Below are 9,153 nucleotides of genomic sequence, written 5' to 3' on the forward strand. Positions count from 1 at the left end.
TTGACAACTTTTTGAAAGGGTTGATGATCCTTTTGTTTAATAATATAACTTTAATCTTTCTGGCTTATCTTGTGTTGTTATCCTTCAATAATCCTCTCATTTCTCAATTGCTATATTTGTTAAAATAACAAGAGTTGACAAAGTGTTTAATAAACTTAGGTTATGATCCTGGATCAAATATCCTCATATTGAAAATTCTCAAAGTGTTTTAGTTCAAGGATCATTGGTTCGGTTGTCAAAGTATAAGGGTTGGTTAGGATAAAGAGTATAATCAAAAATAGTCAAGGATCATACCTGAGGATCCACGTTAGGATCCTAACCTTCAATCAAGACAATCATAGATAAGACTTTGATAATTAATAAGGATTAAGGACCCTTATATGTTTAGACTTCCAAAACCTGAAAAGTGAGATATGACTAAGCCAATGTAAAAGATAAATTAGTAACTGGGGACATGCCCAAAGTATAACTGAGAATGATCCCAGAGGATCACTGGGGACAAGCCCAAAAAGATAACTGGGGACAAGCCCAAAGGATCACTGGGGATGATCCCGGAGGATCACTGGGGACAAGCCCAAAAAGATAACTGGGGACAAGCCCAAAGGATCGTACGTAAACTGGAGTATGGCCCTTTCTGGCAACTATCCAAACTTAGTGACATGAAAATGTCAAAACCTTAGCTAACGTGAAAACGTTAGAAACCTTAGGAACGGATGTATGGTGCGTCCACCATTATACGTAGGATCCCAAATATAGCCAGTACGATGAGGTTGTCAGCCCCGAAAGTGGGTACTGGTCCCAAAGACGTGAACTATACCAGGATCATCGTGCGCTGCTGGCGGAAACTGGGGATAATCCCAAGGATAACTGGGGTTGTACCCAAGGATCTGTGGTGCTTTTGGAGATCTTTGACGATTTGCTGAAGATACCTGAACTATCATAACTCAAATGGTTTGTGAGTAGAGGATGAAGGATACCTGATCCTTATCCTTAGGCAAAAAGTAAGAAAATGCAATAGTTTTAGGATAAGCATATTACCAGAGTAAGGATCACCGATATCTCCAGGATCCTTCAAGGATACTTCAATGTAAGGATCACATGCAGGAAGGATCATGTTCACATGAAATATTTCTTTAAGTGAACAGCATTCCAGGCTCTTGGTAACAAGTTTCCTTCCATGGTTAGCAACCTGTATGCCCCCTTTCCTGCTTCAGCTTCAATCAAGTAGGGACCTTCCCATTTTGGTGCTAGCTTCCTGTTAGGGCTGGATTTTTACTATGAATGATCCTTATACGTGATCCTAACCAGTGATCCTTATTTCTTTGGCAGGCAGTGATCCTCAGCCGGACCTCAGGATCAGGATCACGGGACATTGAGGTGATCCTTATACTAACGGTCACTTTCGATTACTACAATATTATTTTGCAGGAACATCTAGCAGGATATGCCCTACATATCATGATCCAGGAACGCGCTTTTACAAATATGGCAAGAGCTGAATTAAAGATGAACGTTGTGCCGGATATGGAAACATGGCTTGATCTAAGGGCAGCAATTTAGGCTAGATTATCTTTATTTCTAAAGGGGTAATGAGCTGATATTTAGTCATTTTACCTAAAATAGGTCACCTACACATGTATAAGTACCACTCTTCCTCATTCGGAAGAACACACAACATATACGGCAACTCTCACACACTCAGACAATAGTGATCCTTGTACTCAGCTCATTATCATCCAAAGTTGTAACTACATTTTTATTATATTGAAGTTGGTGATCGGTAGTTGCCATCACCCGAGGTTTTTTATGCCGGAGATCATACATTGATCAAGGGCTTTTTCCTCGTATAAATCATTGTGTCTTTGCATCTTCATCACAGAAGTGATCCTTTACTTTCATAATTAACCAAGCATCATACCCCGTTTTCATAAAGTTTGGTTACATTATCCTTGTGTGATTTTTGACCAAAACAGTTTGGCGCCCACCGTGGGGCAATTGGTGCTTCATTCATAAGAAAATCTTTTGTTCGAAATCGTTTCAAAGAATTACATGGCTTCATCATTGAAGAACACGTCCACGGCGATGTCTGCGGTCACCTCATCACAGATCACCTTGCCTCCTCCACCGGCAGGATCTCAGAAAAATACTGAGAAGAGATCAACTCCCACTTTCTCTAAACCTCTATCTTCTTCTGCTATGAATTCTTCTATTCCCAGTACTAGTGATGTATTTGCTTTAATTTTGCAGATGAAGGATCGTATGCAGCGGCAAGATGAAACCAACGAAAGGATCCTCAGGGAAATTGGAGATCTCAAAAGACAAAAGAAAGCGGCAGAGGATCATTCTCCACTGATGCCCAAATCCTTGAGCTTCGATACTCCAATAATCACTTCCCAGCCATCAGGGATCCCGGACGTACAAATCATAGGGGAGTCAAGAGGATCACGTTTCAACTCGGCAGCAATGACTCAGACATCAGATTCACATTTTCAGCCAATAGGATCCTATCCTCAGTACATGGGATCCTTCATGAATCCGGGAGCCTATCCGGAGGCACAGCAGTTTCAAGGATCCTACTTTATTCCAGGATCATTCCAGGGCCAAGGATCCTCCTTTGTTCCAGGATCATCCCAGGTTCAAGGATCCTCCTTCGTTCCAGGATCATCCCAGATACCAGGATCCTTACAGATGCCAGGATCCCTAAAAAGTTTGCAAACAGGGAGTCTAGATGTCCATCAAGGGGACTTCATTCCAATGCAGACCATTGCTTCCACTGGTCCCTCCGTTGTCCCAGAATCCCAGCAATGTGGATTCCCTAACCTGAACCCAATGGGAGGTAACACTTTAAATAATTATCCTACTACTAACCTTGGATTTATGCAGGATACAGGTACCAATCATGTTATGGCCAGGGAACTACAGAAACTAAAGGACATGATCTCAAGTGTTCCAGGGGTAGTCAAGCCTATCCCAGAGATTGCAGATGGAAGCCACAAGGTATCTCGCTTTGCACCACCAATTTGTGATGCAGAGGTACCCAAAAGGTTCCATATCCCTACCATGAAGCTGTATGATGGCACAACGGATCCAGAGGAGCATATAGCACAATACAGGGAAAGAATGGAAATCAATCCTATCCCAGAAAAGTTGAAGGAAGCATGCCTATGTAAAGGATTTGGATCCACTCTAACTGGATCAGCTCTTAAGTGGCTGCTAAGTCTTCCCCCTTACTCTATTACTTCATTTGCTAATTTAGTTAATTTATTCAATAACCAATTCTCTTGTAGTAGAAAATTTGAAAAATTAACTAGCGATTTGTACAGGATAACTCAAAATCATAATGAATCATTAAGGGATTATATAACTAAATTTAGTAAAGAATCCTTGGATATTCCCAACTTGGATATGGCTACGGCTGTTGAAGCCTTCAAAATGGGACTTCTTAAGGATTCATTATTCTATGATGATCTTGTTATGACACCTTGCAGGAATTTAGATGAAGTAAGAACTCGAGCACTCAGGTTTATCCGGCTAGAGGATGACAAGAGGATCCAGGAGAGACAAGTAGGATCCTCAAAACAAGATAAGCAAGGATCCTCCTTCAAAAACAACAAGTTCAAATCCTACCATAGAAACGAGAACAAGAACGTGCATGCTGTCGACCAAGAAGAGGATGATGAAGAATATCCTCCAATCTCAGAATATTGTTTTTCCGTTGATAATCATGAACTAATCCTTGCAATGCAGAATCTAGGTGAAAAGGCTAGGTGGCCCAGGAAGAATGATAAACCATCCGGGACTAGAGACAAGTCCAAATGGTGTGCATACCATGAGGATTTCGGCCATCTGACTGAAGATTGCATAGCCTTAAGAAAGGAAATTGGATACCTGTTAAGCAAGGGGCATCTAAAAGAATTACTGGGGAGAAAAAAAGCAAAGGACCCAGGATCCTGAAAGGATCCCCGAAAAAGCCCCAGCACCTCCGGCAAATGCACAAGTGATCAACTTTATATCCGGAGGATCAGACATCTGTGGTACATCCTTCTCAGCGGCCAAAAGATATGCAAAAGAATCAAAAATGGATAATGGAGAAAGGCCTATTAGAACCTCAAGCGTCTCAGAAGGGAAGATGATAACATTTGATGAGGATGATCGCGTTAATGTTCAGGATCCTCACCATGATAGTTTAGTTATCACTCTCTTTATCTCTAACCATTTTGTCCGCAGGATCCTTATTGACGGAGGGGAGCTCAGTGAACATTATCCAGCTTGATGTCTTGAAGAAGATGGGAATCCCAGAATCAGACATCACACCAGATCCTCCGTGCTTGTAGGATTCAGTGGAGAAACGAAGAAAACTCTGGGGGACATCAAACTCCCAATCTACGTGGAAGGATTACATAATTACCAAAAATTTTGTGTTATTGACTGTTTATCTTGTTGCAACGTTATCCTTGGCAGGCCTTGGATACATGACATGAAAGCAGTTCCATCTACCTACCATCAATGTGTGAAGCTCCCCAGCCCATGGGGGATAATCAAGATCGACAGTGACCAGCAAGAGGCTAAGGATTGCTATACCTCATCCATGAAGCCAACCTCGAAGCCAAGGGAGCAATAGCAATTACAGTATCCTCCGAGGAACGTCTTGGAGGCGAGGGAACAAGATGTAGATGAAATCCTCTTGGATCCTAGTGATCCTGAATCAAAAATCTATATCGGATCAGGGATCCTTAGCAAAATGAAAGAAGATATGATATCCTTCCTCAAAAGAAGAAAATCTACCTTTGCTTGGAAGCATGAAGATATGACAGGTATATCTAAGAATATTATTACTCACAAACTTGGCATTGACAGGTCTATCAAGCCAATCCATCAAAAAAGGAGGAAGTTTGCACCAGAAAGGAATGCCATTATCAAGAAGAAGTAGAAAGGCTACTTCGAGCAGGTATGATCAGAGAGGTAAAGTATCCAAAATGGTTAGCCAATGTGGTTGTTGTCCAAAAGAAAAACGGAAAGTGGAGGGTATGTGTCGATTTCACTGATTTGAATAAGGCATGTCCCAAGGATCCTTTCCCATTACCCCACATTGACTCCATGGTGGATGCAACAGCGGGGCATGAACTGTTGACCTTTATGGATGCATCATCTGGGTTCCAACAAATCCAGATGGAACCATCTGACCAAGAGGATACAGCCTTTATGACCCCAACCGGTTTATATTGTTATATTGCCATGCCTTTTGGACTAAGAAATGCAGGTGCAACATATCAAAGACTGGTAAATATGATGTTCAAGGATCAAATTGGAAAAACTATGGAGGTGTACATAGATGATATGGTGGTCAAATCAAAAAAGCTGAGGATCACCTAAAGGACTTAGAAGAAGCATTCGATATCCTTGATCAGTACAACATGAAACTTAATCCTTCAAAATGCCATTTTGGTGTTAAGGCAGGAAAGTTCTTAGGATACATGGTAACCCAGAGGGGCATTGAAGCAAGCCCGGAACAAATCAAAGCATTAATAAATATCAAATCTCCTGCCAATGCCAAGGATGTCCAAAGACTAACAGGCAGGATAGCAGCTTTGAACAGGTTCATATCGAAATCCTCAGAAAGATGTAAAGAATTCTACGATATCCTAAGGAAGAATAAGAAGTTTGAATGGACTGAGAAACATGAGAACGCTCTACAAGCCCTCAAAGAATATATGTCCTCAGCACCAGCACTAGCAAAACCGGAAAAAGGAGATGTGTTATCCTTGTACCTGGCGGTATCCTCAACCGCTGTAAGTGCAGTCCTTGTCAAGGATCATGTAGGTACACAATATCCTATCTACTATGTAAGTAAAAGTTTACTTGATGCCGAATCCAGGTACTCACACCTCGAAAAACTTATCCTTGCATTAATCATGGCATCCACTAAGTTAAGGCATTATTTTGAAACCCATACTATTATTGTTAAAACTAATTTTCCAATTAAGAATGTCCTCAGGAAACCAGATATGTCAGGGAGAATGGCTAAGTGGGCAGTAAAGCTTAGTGCCCATGATATAAGATACGAACCAAGAACAGCTATTAAATCTCAAGCACTAGCTGACTTTGTGGCTGATTTCAGTAGTGATCTACAAATAGAAGCAGAATTGGAGGTTCAGCAGCTGGATGAGACCAAGGATCCTTGGATACTACACACTGACGGATCCTCAAATATCAAAGGCACAGGGCTAGGGATCCTACTAAAATCGCCACAGGGGGACATAATACCCCACTCCATAGCCTGTGAATTCCAAGCAACTAACAATGAGGCTGAGTATGAAGCCTTAATTGCTGGCTTACAAATTGCTAAGGATATGGGGGTAAAGTATCTCAAAGTATATGTAGATTCATTATTGATCACTAATCACTTTAACGGATCCTATGCTGTTAAAGGTGAAAAACTAACAAAATATTTAGAGATAGTCAAAGAATTGGCACTCTCTTTTGTTTCTTTTAGCTTAACACAGGTACCAAGGGAGGATAACACGGAAGCTGATGCATTGGCCAACCTAGGATCATCCTTGAAGATTCCAGAAGATATAAGTATCCCTATCATCCATATCCTGGCTCCTGCTATTGAAAATCAGGTGGCCATGGAAATAGAAGAGGATACTGCAATGATCCCTAGTGAAGAAGCCCAATCTTATTCAGGATCATGGATCTCACCAATCATGAGATACTTGCAACATGGGGAGATTCCAACGGGAGAAAATCCTAGAGCTTTCAGGATTAAGGTATCTCAATTTGCAATCTTAAAAAATGTGCTATATAAACGATCCCTTGCAGGACCATATTTAAGATGTATTGAAGATCCTGAAATTGAAGAAGTGTTGAGAGACTTCCACGAAGGAGATTGTGGAAACCACACTGGGGGCAGGGCATTATTCTCAAGGATCCTTAGAACAGGATACTACTGGCCAACCATGAAAAGGGATGCTATAGAGTATGCTAAGAAGTGTGATCCTTGCCAAAGACATAGCAATATCCTTCACCAGCCAGCTGAATTACTACACCCCATACCATCCTCTTGGCCATTCATGAGATGGGGAATGGATATAGTTGGCAAGCTTCCTAAAGCACCTGGTGGAAAAGTATTTATGCTTGCCATGACTGACTATTTTTCCAAGTGGATAGAAGCTGAAGCCTTTGCTCAAGTCAGAGAAAGGAAGTTATATCTTTTATCAAAAGAAACATTATAACCAGATTTGGCATTCCCTCTGAAATTATATGTGATAATGGTTCTCAATTCATTGGAAGGAGAACCACTAACTTTTGTGACAGTTGGGGAATCAAGATGATAACATCAACACCAGTTCATCCACAAGCCAATGGTCAAGCAGAATCATCCAATAAGATCATCATCAACAATCTGAAGAAAAAGCTAGGATCCAAGAAAGGGAAATGGGCAGAAGAATTGCCTTATGTGCTATGGGCTGATAGGACAACTCCAAAAACGCCACTGGTCAAACACCTTTCTCTTTAGTATTTGGGGCAGAAGCAGTGATCCCAACAGAAATGGTGATCCCAACTGCTAGAACAAGTGCTCGTGATCCTGAAGAAATGATGCAACTCTAGCTCAGGATTTGGATACTATTGAGGAAATCAGGGATCTAGCCAGAATAAGGATGGCAAGCTACCAACAAAGAATGGCTGGTGCCTACAACAAAGATGTCAGGATAAGGAAGTTCCAAGTCGGAGATATGGTATTAAGAAAAGCATTTCAAAATACTATTAATCCTGCTGACGGAAGCTAGCACCAAAATGGGAAGGTTCCCTACTTAATTGAAGCCGAAGCAGGAAAGGGGGCATACAGGCTGCTAACCATGGAAGGGAACTTGTTGCCAAGAGCATGGAATGCTGTTCACTTAAAGAAATATTTCATGTGAACATGATCCTTCATGCATGTGATCCTTACATTGGAGTATCCTTGAAGGATCCCGGTGCCATTGATGATCCTCATTCTGGTAATATGCTTATCCTAAAACTATTGCATTTTCTTACTTTTTGCCTAAGGATAAGGATCATGTATCCTTCATCCTCTACTTCACAAACCATTTGAGTTATGATAGTTCAGGTATCTTCAGCAAATCGTCAAAGATCTCCAAAAGCACCACAGATCCTTGGGTTACAACCCCAGTTATCCTTGGGATTATCCCCAGTTTCCGCCAGCAGCGCACGATGATCCTGATATAGTTCATGTCTTTGGGATCAGTACCCATTTTCGGGGCTGGCGACCTCATCGTACTGGCTATACTTGGGATCCTACGTATAATGGTGGACGCACCATACATCCGTTCCTAAGGTTTCTAACGTTTTCACGTTAGCTAAGGTTTTGACATTTTCATGTCACTAAGTTTGGATAGTTGCCAGAAAGGGCCATACTCCAGTTTACATACGATCCTTTGGGCTTGTCCCCAGTTATCCTATGGGCTTGTCCCCAGTGATCTTCCGGGATCATTCTCAGTTATCCTATGGGCTTGTCCCCAGTGATCCTTTGGGATTGTCCCAGTTACCCTTTGGGCTTGTCCAGTTATCCTTTGGGCCGTGTCCCTAGTTACTAACTTATCTTTTATATTGGCTTAGTCCCAAGTTATACTCCATTTTTCAGGTTTTCGAAGTTAAACAATTAAGGATCCTTAATCCTTATTGTTCATTAAGATTTTTACTTATGGTTATCCTGATTAAAGGTTAGGATCCTAACTTGGATCCTCAGGTATGATCCTTAACTACTTTTAATTTCATTATTCATTTGAATAACCTTTTAGACCTTGACAACTGAACCTATGATCCTTAAAATAAACTATCTTGAAAACTTTCGATTATAGGATATTTGATCCAGGATCATATCCTAAATTTCTTAAACATAATTTGCTCAAACTTTTCAAACAAACATGTGTCAAAACAATTGAAAATCAAAAAAGGATAATAACACAAGATAAGCGACAGAAGTTTAAGATTTATTTATTAAACAAAAGGATCTTAACCCTTTCAAAAAGTTGTCAAAATTACCTACCCAAAGCATCTACCAGCAATACGTGGCCCGTCCGCTGGGGTAGGTAAAGGGTGTCCATGATAATAGGTTCAAAAGTATTGCCAGGGAAATTAAAAGGCGGCAGG

Source organism: Helianthus annuus, chromosome 4, assembly GCF_002127325.2.
Source record: "Helianthus annuus cultivar XRQ/B chromosome 4, HanXRQr2.0-SUNRISE, whole genome shotgun sequence".
NCBI classification, from domain to species: domain Eukaryota; kingdom Viridiplantae; phylum Streptophyta; class Magnoliopsida; order Asterales; family Asteraceae; genus Helianthus; species Helianthus annuus.